The following is a 12,272-nucleotide window of genomic DNA, read 5'->3' as shown; positions in this document are numbered from 1 at the left end:
GGATTTTAATGGGAGCTGCTGAATGCTAGGCACTATCCTAGGTTGTAAACCAAGATTTATGGGTTCAGCTTTAGTACCGTTTGTCTAGAATATTGACTGATAAACTTTCACTCCCCCTATGTATAAAGCTACCTCTTGAATCCAAGTTTATGGACCTCCCAGGTCTGTTTAACACACTTCATTGTATTGCTATATTTTAAAGAAATGTCAAGGTTGTCAGAGAAAGCTAGAGGTGCTAGTGAACTCCAGAACTTTCCTTATCCTCAAAGTATTGAACAGTTAATGAATTTAACTTTATAGTAAAAGCAGTTTGGAGATCCACATACTCCTTCTGAAAGGCAGTTTTTTGGGATGGACAATTTAAAAATTCTGCCCAGAGTTTTTTCTCTTTTAGTAAAAATGGTGCTTGGGTTAGCCTCCCAACCTCCTAGTTAGCTGCCTGAACTAGTGGCATTGTTTTGATTATATATCTTGATTTCTAGGTTTCTGCCAAATAAATAGATTAATCTATAACAGTCTTAAAAAATAATCACAATCATTTTAAGGGTGCAACGGGGTGCTGTGCGGTCTTAGTGGTTTTAGGGACGCAAACACTTACACATGATTCACAAGATAGATTCAGAGATTTCAAATAGGAATCCAGAGTGTCAACAATATTTCTGACCCATTGGGGTCTTTCTGAGCTTTCTTCAACAGAAGGATTACTGTATTCTTTTTCCGCAGTTAAAAAAACCAAGGTGGGCCCTGATTCTGAAAAGGGTGAGTGAGACCCACAGTTTTAATCACTGCCTGGGCAGGAGTTGGGAATTAAAGTTTTAGTAATAACAATAAAGTAGCCTGAAGCTATTGCAGATTCAAAACCATTGCACTTTCCTGGTACAATATGTATATGGATAGCTTATTGTACACTACTGAACAATTTGACTTGAACCAGGCAAACTGCAGTCCACTAAAGGATGTACACAAATGTATCCAAGTGCCAAATGAATATATGCAGCCAAACATAATAATTGATGCAGGTTTGCTTTAAGTGTGTGGTACGTGGTTTTAAACAGTGAGCAGAGCATTCTTCTGCCTACAAGTCCAACAACTCATGCAATCTTCTACTGAATGCCTCCATTGTCCTTCTAGATTCATGATGCCATTGTGATAATCTTTTTCACAGGTGATTCTTTTTGAATCACAGAAGTGACAATATGACATAGGCTTGTCTGGGAGGAAAACGTGCTGTCTTATGAAGGTTAGTTTATTATTTTCGTGTAGTTTGTTCATTCTCTTTTCAAATAATATTTTAAAGACCAGTCAAGAAGTTAAAAAGAAGAAAAAAGTATTTGCCTTTTTCTACCACATGCCTCATTACACGGTGTTTTATTATCTTAGCAAATTAAATCTTCACTGTCCCTTTATTTTAGAAAAACAAAATAAAACAAAAAACAAAGAAGGGACTACTATTATCTACATTAGGCAAAAGGTCATCATTAAATTAGACTGAAAACTGACCCACAGTGATGGTTCAAACTAATTGCTAATGATTCTGATTTCTTCTTCACTTTCTTTTTTAGATTTATTACCTCTCATATATTGCCTAAATGGATGAAGGAAACTCACTGATGGCTCTATTCTAAGTGGCCCTGTCCCTGATTCCCATGTCAGGTAGGAGAATTGAACCACTTTATGGTTCCAGATGTAAAATATACACGTTGTTTATTTCATTACAAACAAACTGTGAACAAGCAAACATGTTGTTTGATGTCCTACTGAATTGAGCTTTCTCTAAGCCTGAAAAATAGAAGTTCTTTGGCTTTTCCCTGCTGTTATATCTGCCAGCTATATATTAACCTGGACTATGTTCAAGCTTCTGTTTATTAAATCATAACCACAATAATGATTCTCTTTTGTAAGCACATTGCAAATTAAAATAAGAATAGATTTTCTTTGCTGTAGCATTAAGCTGCAGCTATGACAGGATTGATACAGCACAATGAAGAACACGCCAATAAATTACTCGTCTGATGTTGGGCTGTCCAAATAATCTGCATCTTGTTTAAACAAAACCAAAATAAAGCTGTAGTAAAATCAAAGTCCATCAAGTACTGGGGCTACTAATGACAGTGTGGCAATGAGAAAGCAGAATAAACTGTACACAGACTGCTACACAGATTCTGGTTTCCATAATTCAGGATGAGGAAGAATATATTGACTAAAAAATACTTATTCCTTCGCCCTCTTTGCAACTGTCTGGTAGGATACTTTAAGTATGTGGTCCTAGGACATTTGCTGTCATCCAATTAGCACATTGGAGCTTAGCTAGCTCCTGCACTCTTTTTTTTCTGTAGAAGCTTGATACCATTAGGTGAAAATCATAGGGAATCGTGTCCATTGGCAATACTAAAGAACTAAATCATGCTTATAGTCGATGCTTATATATATGCAGCAATGCCTGGTAAGAGCAACAACCTCTTACCAGCAACATTTCCCTGGGGAATATTTTCCATACTATTTATTCAGATGAGATGAAAACAGAAAAGCCTCTTAAGAGCAACATTGCCCCAGGGTACTGATACATTGCTACTAATAGTCATTGACTGTACTGAAAAAAGTTAATAGAGGTGGGTGAAGAAGCATATTGCATTTGAGATAGTTCTTACTTACAATGTATAAAAGTAAAGATAAATTTAAAAAGTAGGCAGGATGGAATGGTTGAATGAATCCAACCAGGTGAGAGCTATAGACCTCTTAATTCCAAAGGTAAAGTAATTTAGCACTTGGTAGGACTTGGTGCACTTACTCACCCATTGAATGTAGCTCAGTGGTTTCCAAACTGGGTTGCAATGCCAAATGGGGTCACAACATCAGTGGACAGGATTGCCAACTTTGACAGAAGCTATTTGGGGAGATTGTTTTTCCCAACATGATGTAATGCCATTAATAGGGGTGCACCAATACAGATTTTTTGGGCGTATACTGATGGCCAGTTTTTAACCATCTGATTGCAGATATGCAGCCAGGCAGCTTGAAGAGCAGTGTCCGGCTAGTAAGTCTGTTGTGGGAGAAGGGGAGAGAGCGGGGGTCGGATTGAGGCCCCCACAGTAAGCGAGGGAGTGGGGCTGGAGGTGCGGCAGGGGCAGGCACTGCACAGTTGGGTTGTGCAGGATGGAGCTGCAAGTGGCTCGTCCAGGGGATGCACTGGGGTTGGCTCCCGCCACTGTACACACCCCAGGAGGGCATGGAGGACATGTGCCCCTACATCTTCATGTGGGATGAGAGCAGCCTGCCACTGTAGGCTGGGGCCAGGGTGGTCTGAGCTCTTCCTGGCAGGGGACTAGGCTGGGCTGTGTTCGGGGTGGGTGGTGGCAGTACTGGGAGCATGGTTCCAGGTGTGGGACTTCAGCCACCCCAAAATTGGCCCTAGCCCCCTCCCAGCGCCACCACTGCCCACCCTGAGCACAGTCTGGCCCAACCCCTCTGCCGGGAAGAACCCAGCACTGCCCCCAGGCCCAGCCCACATTAGCAGCCCACCCTCACCCTGCGCGCAGATGTGGGGACACCCCCCTCCATGCCCTCCCAGGGTGCGTGCAGAGGTGGGAGCTGCCACCCCTTCCCCATGCTCCCCAGATGAGCCACTCACCCCTGCCCCTGACCCACTCCCTCCCTCACTGCTGGGCCTCGATCTGCCCACCCCCATGCCATTTTCCTCACAAAAGACTTACCAACTGGACCCAGCTGCTCTCCACACTGCCAGGCTAAGCTCCTGACTGCCTGCATGCTGTGATGTGGCTGCACTCATGCACAGGGCATTTATCGTCAACATTATCAGCCACATCAGCCAAAAAAGGACGATTTCCAATACTGTCAATTTTCCTTATATTGGTGCCAATCTGTTATGGGACCAGTGTATCGGTGCACCTCTAGTAATTGATTGTACTGTTTAGCCTGTTCATAATATCAATCTCCTGAATTGCTTTCAATAGGCACTAGGAGATCAATGCCGATTCCAGTATACTACCAGGCAATCCGGTAGGGTTGGCAACCCTATCACCAGATGGGGTTGCAGAGTGGCACACTTTCCCAGGCCAGGACCCACCTGCTGGGCTACAGAGGCCCAGGGAAAGGGCTGCAGGGCAGGGATCCCCAATCCCACAGTAAACAGCCCGCATCCTCCCCAGCTACCAACTGCACTCTGCTCTGGCTGTGCTGCCCATGGGTGAGGGAGCAGGGGTGGTGCGGTGGAGACCTGAGCAGCTACTGCTTCCTGCGGACAGCAGCTGGGGCTCAGGTGCTGCTGGGGTGGGGCAGGGGGCTGAGGGCCCTGGCCCCGGGGCACTTGGGGAGAGTGGGAGGCTGTGGGTCAGCAGCGAGGGGCACCTGGGGGGGGGCTGCTTGTTGGGAGTGAGGTTCCATGCTGAGGAAATGGGGGTCATGCTGAGGAAAAGTTTGGGAAGCACTGATGTAGCTAGTTAGTAAAAAATTCAGAAGTGCTTTAATATTTTAGGAACCTGAGTCCCATTTTACAAGTGAATTAAGTCAATGGGAATTTAAATACCTTTAAAAAGAGGTCTCTATATCGAAGAGTATAAACATCTAGTGCCAAGGACCCAATCTTCAAAAATACTTAGATGCCTGATTCCCAGGTGCCTAAATTCATTTGTGATAATGGCTTATGAGCTGAATCCACTTAAGGCCTGTCTACACCCCAACTGCAGCTTGCTCCAGCCCAGACAGCCTCAGTCATTGTCTGCCCGCTCCTATCTCCATTCTTCAAACCTTCAAAGTATGCCAGGGACAAAAGTCCTAAGAGTAGCTGCAGAGGCAGGTCCTCAACTGTCATGTTTCCAGGTATGAAGTAGGTCGGCAGGCATACAGGTCATCTAAGCTGGAGCAGCAGGGTCATGCCATCTGGAGCACACTGCTACTGCTGTGGTATAAATTGTTACTGCTGTGTGGGTGCTTGTGCAAATCGCTAATGGGAGGTATAATTGCTGTTGTTAATGCCTGGGCTTTTGTAAATGTTGGTTTAAATTAAATTGTTTCTAGAAGCACAAGATGAGCAATTAAACCTCCCCCCCTCCCACCACTATTTTGGCAGGTCTTTGGCCTGTCTCCCCCAACTGAACTAGATTCCCTCACTGCCTTCATTCAGTGATGTATAACTTCACCAGATTGCAGAGCAATTATCTTGAGAGCCCTAACCCCCAAACTGTAAGGCTTTGACGTGAGCACTCAATAGTAATGTGATTAATTAGGCTAGATTACCTGGATAATGATTTGATTTGCATTTTGAATTCCTGTTCAGAGGTTTCCTTTTCTTGCCTCATCTGGGTAGCGTTCACTGGCTGGTATCTTTGAACTACCAACTGTAATTTTGCTGTCAGTGATAGAACTCTCTCAGAGATTTCTTTTTTAGAAATCTCTTAGTTGTGGACTGTATAGTCTGATAACAAAAGGAATTAATTTACAGTAAGTTCTACTTCTACGTACACGCATACACACACATGCCAGCTAAGATTTGAATGGATCTTTCACTGACTACTGAAAATATAGAACATGCTCTCCCATCATTGCATACCTTTTATCATTTAACATCTACAGTATAGCAATACCTAGAGATCTCTATCACAGTAATGCCAACTGCAAGCATACAAACTCACATATCTGGTCCCCAAATCATTAGACTGTTTAAATAATACATTTGAAGTCTTTTCTATTTACTTTCTGTTCTTTTGAGACTTTAGTGCTCACATTTTCAAGTTTCTTTCTCTGCAACCACAAACCTTAGCATCTTTTAATAGAAGACATTATTTCATAATTGCAGGTATCTAAAAGGAGGACTAGGAAAATTCCCAAATATTCTGGGCTGCATGAGAATTGACAACACTTAACTAAGCTGGGATTCCATTGTATGGGAACATACTGCAAATGTCAATCCCTCCTCCAGAAGCTTGCAACGTAACACAGCCGCTTAAAGTGTTTTGTGTCCATGTGTGTGTATGTCTGTGCTCATGAGTACAGGTTTCCCTTGATTTATGCGGGTTCTATTTATGCAAATTCACTCTCACGTGATGACCTTTTTTATACCTGAGATTCATTATATGTGAGGTGAATTTGCTGTTATGTGATTGGTATAAGTGTGCTCTCCCCTCTCTCAAGCAGGTAAGTCTGTGAGTTTGTGAGGGGAGGGGAAAGGGCCATGGGGCCAGGGCCCTACTCACCACAGCCCCTGCTGCAGCTGCTCTGGGAGCAGCTAATGCCAGAGGCTTGCAGCCACTGGGCTGTGCCATGCCCTGAACCTCCTGAAGCTCTGTTTCCCCTAAGGTACTGTGCCCTGAATCCCCCGGCATAGTGTAGCCCAGCGGCTGCAAGTAGGTGGTTTCTGCTGCTCCCAGGGCTGCAATGGGTGGGCAGCAGCCTGCAGCGGGACGAGAGCAGGCTGGAGCTGGCAGTGGCACCAGGCCCTTTCATGCACTCAGGGTAGGCTGTGGCAATGGGAGGGGGGCTGCTGCCACCCCAAAATTTGCCATAGCTCCCTGCAACCTGCCCTCCCAGCAACACTGCTGAGTGCCAGGAAGCCCAGCCGGTGGCAGCACCAGGCCACAACCATCTCTTGTCTTGCTGCAGGCTGCTGCCTACCCCTGCTGCAGCTCTGGGAATGTCATCGGCTGCCTGCTTGCAGCCACTGGGCTATACTGCACCAGGGTATTTGGGGCATGGTGCAGCCCAGCGGCTGCAGGCAGCTGGCATTGGCTGCTCCTGTGGCTGCTTCAGCAGGGGCTGTGGTGAGTGGGGAGAAGTGCGGTGAGTGGGGCTGCCACCCACTCTGAGCACCACGAAGAGCCCAGCACCATTCCTGTTGCAGCCCTGGGAGTGGCAGGCATCACCTGCTTGCAGCCACCGGGCTGCACCATGCCACTCTCCCCACCCCTTCCCTAGCCCCAGCTTCACTCCCTCCCTCGCCACCATGGGAACACATCCCTATCTGTTTCATTGTAAACTGGGTTCACTTTATGCAAATTCAATTTATGCACTGTTCTCTGGGAATGCATCTACCGCATAAATTGAGGGAAACCTGTATGTGTGTTTGTAAGTAAGTCTGAACACTGTTAGTAATTGGTTATATTTCTCACAGTAGTGAGTGTAGTTTGCCATCTCCACTCTTTTAGTAGCCTGCCTCTGTGCTGGGAAGACAGAGATTTTTTTTAACATATTTATTTTGTCTGAGTTACATGATGTTGTAACAGGGAACACTAGCCCTGTTACCAGAAAGCGGGCTGGCCCCTTTGAGACCAGAACTTTCTGGGCACAGCCTGATGGCAGGGTAGGGGTTAAAAGCTGAGCCTTGCCAACTGGTCAGGTGATTGGACCGGGCAGGCCAGAACTATAAAAACCCTGGGCTGAACTGGCCAAAGGGGCTTGGCTGCAGAGAGGGTGGACTCCTGATGACACTTAGAGAAGCTGTGGCAGCCACACAAGAAGGAGTACAGCAGATGGTGGGACACAGAAGCACAGAGCAATGGAAAACATGAGCTGGCAAACTGCCTTCCTTAACTTTATTTTGGTTATAGCCCAGGGGACTACTGTTTGTTTGATTGGTACACTGGTGGTTTCTGGTTGAGGCTATAGGGGAGGAGGGGCCCACATTAGTACCATGGGGCACAGTCATAAAGGGCCAAAGAGCCCAGTGCACTAGTGGGTGCAGCTCTACAGGGCCAGGGGCCCAAAGCTGGCTGCAGGAAGATAGGACTTTGAAGCTGGGTCCTAGTGGGTAGATCTAGGCTAGTAACCTGAGCTATAAGGGACCAATCCTGAGGCGGCAGGGGACCTAACGACTCAGTGCCTAGGGGCACAGTGTGAAAAGGAATCAGAAGGCCTGGTGCCGTAGTGAGCACAAGAGGAGGGCCACAAGCCTGGAGGATATTAAGGAGCTAGAGCCTCAAAGTCAAACCCTACCTGGTGGGTTTAGGCTTGTAGGCCTAGCTAGAGAAAGAAGGGAGTGAAAAGCCCGTGGTGGCTGAGAACCCCAACATAGAAGTACAAACAACATCTGAGAGTCATGGGGCACGTATAGAGTTGGTCAGAGCGTGCAAGGACAGCCCTATACGTACAACAGCAGTACGATAGACGGCATACAATAGGCAGTACAGGGTGTACTATTGTAGGCAGTCTCCCACTTGTGGGAACAACTAAACAATATTTAAATCAAGAAGTGGCAAGTGAATAAAGACAGGCTACAGGACAAAATATAGGAGTGAAGTATTAAAGGACTTCAAGGGTACCCCTCAGAGGCTGCTAGAATGCCACTGGGGATGGCAACCTGTTACATATGTCCTATCATAGATTTAATAGATTTCACAGACATTAGGGCTGAAAGGGACCTCGCAAAATCATCGGGTTCAGCCCCCTGCCCAAAGGGCAGGCAGTTAACAGGGGTCAAATGATCCCAGCAAGATAGGCATCCAAGTGTTTCTTAAAAGAATCCAGAGTAAGTGCCTGCAACACCTCTGGGGGAGTCTATTCCATGCCCTGGGGACTTGGGCAGTAAAGAAGTTTTTCTTTATGTCCAGCCCAAAACAGTCTTCCAAGAGTTTGTGACAGTTGGACCTAGTCATCCTATGGGATGCCCTGGTGAACAGACATTCTCACAGTTCCCAGTAGAGGCACACTACACCCCTTATATATTTATAGGGTGCCACCAAGTCACCCCTGAGCCTACGCTTTTCCAGGCTGAAGAGTCCCATGTCTCTCAGCCTCCCCTCATAAGGCCTGTTCTCTTGTCCTCTAATCATTCACATGGCTCTCCTCTGGACTCTCTCGAGCTTCTCCATATCCTTTCTGAATTGCAGAGCCCAGAACTGGACACATTATTCTAGCTGTGGTCTCACCAAGGCTGGGTAAAATGGGCGGATGACTTAACAGGTCTTGTTTGAGATGCATTGGAAGATGCAGGCCAGAGTTTTTTTTGCTTTGCCGGCTGCAGTGTCACATGTTCATCTTGTGGTCAGTCATGACCCCCAAGTCTCTTTCAGTCATGGTGCTAGTTAGCATAGCACTGCTGAGCCTATAAGTGTGGTGTGGGTTCTTTCTCCCAAAGTGGAACACCTTGCATTTCTTGGTGTTGAATACTATCAGGTTTTGATCCACCCACCTTGTAAGCCTGTCGAGGTTGGCCTGGGTTGCCAGCCTATCCTTTGGGGTGGCTGCACTTCCCCATAGTTTGGTGCCATCAGCAAACTTAGCCAGTTCACGTATAAGACCTGAGTTCAGATCACTTATATACACATTGAACAGTACAGGTCCAAGAATGGAACCCTGGGGGATGCCACTGGTTACAGTGTGCCAAGTAGATTTGGTTCTATCAACTATCACTCTCTGGGTCCATCCACAGAGCCTGTTCCCCAGCCATCGGACTGTGAAATTGTCTAGGCCGCAACTCTCCAATTCTTCCATAAGGACACCAGCTCAAAGGCTTTCTTGAAGTCCAAGAATATGATATCCACCTCTTCTTCTTTGTCCAGGTGATGTGTCACCTTGTCATAGAAGGAAATCAGGGTGGTCAGACAAGATCGACCTGCCTCAAAGACATGTTGGCTATCTCTCAGAATCTTACCTTCTGTTAGGATGTTGGTAAGGGTTTCCTTAATGATTTTTTCTAGGATTTTCCCAGGGATTGAGGTCAAGATAAGTGGCCTGTACTTCCCTGGATCTTCCCTTCTCACTTTCTTGAAGATAGGCACCACATTGGATCTCTTCCAATCATCAGGAAGCTCGCCCAAGTGCCACGAGTTCTCAAATATCCTCGTCATAGGCTGTGTTATAATGTCAGCTAGTTCCTTTAGCACTCTTGGATTCATGCCATCCGGGCTGGCTGATTTTTGGATGTCCAGTCTCTTGAGATGTTCCCTCACAAGATCAATGGTAATGGTCAGTGCAGGTTTGCCCCTCCTGTGGTGATCCTGCCCACTGGCCTGATAGAAGACCAACATCAAGCAGTCATTAAGGAGATTGGCTTTTTCCTGAGTGTCAGTTATCAGCTGCCCCACTTGGTTTAGTAAGGGTCCAATGTTACCCTTGTTCTTTTTCTGACTCCCCACATATTTGAAGAAGGACTTTTTGTTGTCCTTAATTTGAGTGGCCAGTTTGAGCTTGGTTTCAACCTTGGCTTTCCTAGTTTGCTTCATACAGATGCAGGCTAGTGCTGAGTACTCCTTCTTAGTGATGTTTTCCATCTTCCATCCTTTATAAGCTTCCTTTTTTAGGTGCAGGAGGTCCTTGAGTTCCCTATTGAGCCAAGGGGGTTGTCCAGCCCTTTTGCTACTTTTTCTGTGGGTTGGAATGGACTTCCCTTGTGCTTCAAGGATTGCATCCTTGAGGAGCGACCATTCATCATGGACAACTTTTTGGGGCCCCCTGCAAGGCATAGCTTTGCAAAGAAGGCATTGGCGGCAGTGGAGTGGTGAGCACAGAGGTGGATTAAGGTGTATTGGGGCCCTGGGCAAGCACAACATTGGAGGCCCCCCTCCCTCCATGGGAGCTGGGCTGAGGGGGCTGAGGGGCCCCTTCCCCTCCTAGTGTTGGCAGGGGAGTCCAGGTGGACCCTACCAGGATGCGGGGCACATGCCCACCACTTCTCCCTGATCCCCACCTCTGCTATGGCCAAAAGTACACATACACAATGGCTGACAAGGTTCTTTGGGTAAATCTAATATCTTTTATTAGACCAACTAAATAGTTGGAAACATTTTTCTAGCAAGCTTTCAGGTTTAAAAACCCTTGGTCAGGCTAAGGAAGCATCTGCAGTCGGTATGTGCTGTTCCTGGATAGAACGAATAGTAAAGAAGCCAGAGGCTGGTCTGCATGCAAGCCAGTCAGTGAAAATGTAAATTTAGGAGTCAGTGGGTGAGAGTCAGTGGCTTTCATGGAATCAATCCTGAAACTCCTTGCTACCAGAAGAGTGAGTTTTGTCCAAGACACTACAGACTTTCTACAAAAACTTAAAAACATAGACTACCTTCCCAGCAACATCCTCCTAGCCACCATGGATGTTACCAGCTTATATACCAACATCCCACACCAGGACGGCATCCAAACCTGCCTTACATACCTACAAGAGCAAGATGACAACTCTGAGTACAGACCCAAAGATATTACTGAAATTATATGCTTCATCCTCACACACAACAATTTCACTTTTAATAACCAACACTTCCTCCAGAACACGGGCACAACTATGGGCACCAAAATGGCCCCACAGTATGCCAACCTTTTTATGAACCAGCTGGAAGAATTCCTCAAAGACTGCAGCATTAAACCCTTGCTATACTTAAGATATATCGATGCTATCTTCATCATTTGGACTAAAACCATGCAATCTCTGATTGAGTTCCATCAGAAATTCAGCAATCACCACCCCTCCATCCAGCTATTTCTTGAGTATTCCAGCACCAACATCTCCTTTTCAGACACAATGATCAGCATTCAGAATGGTAAAATACAGACCACATTATACAAGAAACCCGCAGACCAACATATATATCTGCACAGAACCAGCAATCACCCTAAACACACCAAGAAACCTGTGATATACAGCCAAGCCCTCAGATCCCACCAAATTTGCACTGAAGAGAACACCTGGGATTGCTACCTCACAAATCTTAAAAAGGCGATCGCACGTTTGAAAGAGCCACCTGGATAGCACGTGAAGAACTGCTGCAGTACAGAATAAAACCCCTCACAAATCGCACACCATTGGTATAACGTATCCCTCCCTCAAACCCATATGGAAAATCCTCAAACAATTGCAACCCACACTAGAAAGAGACCCTATTCTTAAAGAGATCTTCCCAGAGACACCCATCCTAGCCTTCAAACAAGCACCAAACCTTGCTAACCTCATCACCAGAAGCAAACTTCCTTAGGCCCAGGACACACCAAAAGGAGCCAGACTGTGCCATGACAAGAAATGCAAAACCTGCCAACACATCTCCACCACCCCCACTATTACTACACCCCACAACAGAGCCATCAGCCTTCCCGGATCTTACATCTGCACCTCCAGAAATGTAATATATCTCACCCAGTGCACTAAATGCCCCAATGGAAAATACGTAGGAGAGACCAAACAACAACTGCGCACCAAAATGAATGCACACTGGAAATCTATCAGAGACAGGAATACCCAATGACCTGTGGGGGCACATTTCTCACAAGAAAACCACTCTCTCTCCAATATCTCAGTCCTGATCCTCAAAGGAAACTTACAGAACACTTCCCAGAGACGA

The 12,272-nt window shown here is 46.2% G+C and overlaps 1 protein-coding gene across 1 annotated transcript in view; it reads left to right on the top strand.

The window, feature by feature from the left end:
- The first annotated feature begins 1,613 nt into the window (after positions 1–1,613).
- Positions 1,614–12,272, top strand: part of LRRC3B (leucine rich repeat containing 3B) — a 207,440-nt gene continuing 196,781 nt past the window's right edge. The window contains exon 1 of the mRNA XM_059728845.1: positions 1,614–1,653. The gene's annotated coding sequence lies outside the window, so the exon portion shown is untranslated. The remainder of the gene's footprint in view (positions 1,654–12,272) is intronic.

Source organism: Alligator mississippiensis, chromosome 5 (assembly GCF_030867095.1).
Source record: "Alligator mississippiensis isolate rAllMis1 chromosome 5, rAllMis1, whole genome shotgun sequence".
Lineage (NCBI taxonomy): Eukaryota > Metazoa > Chordata > Crocodylia > Alligatoridae > Alligator > Alligator mississippiensis.
Note: the sequence above shows the minus strand (reverse complement) of the source record. Positions and strands in the feature narration are given on the sequence as shown.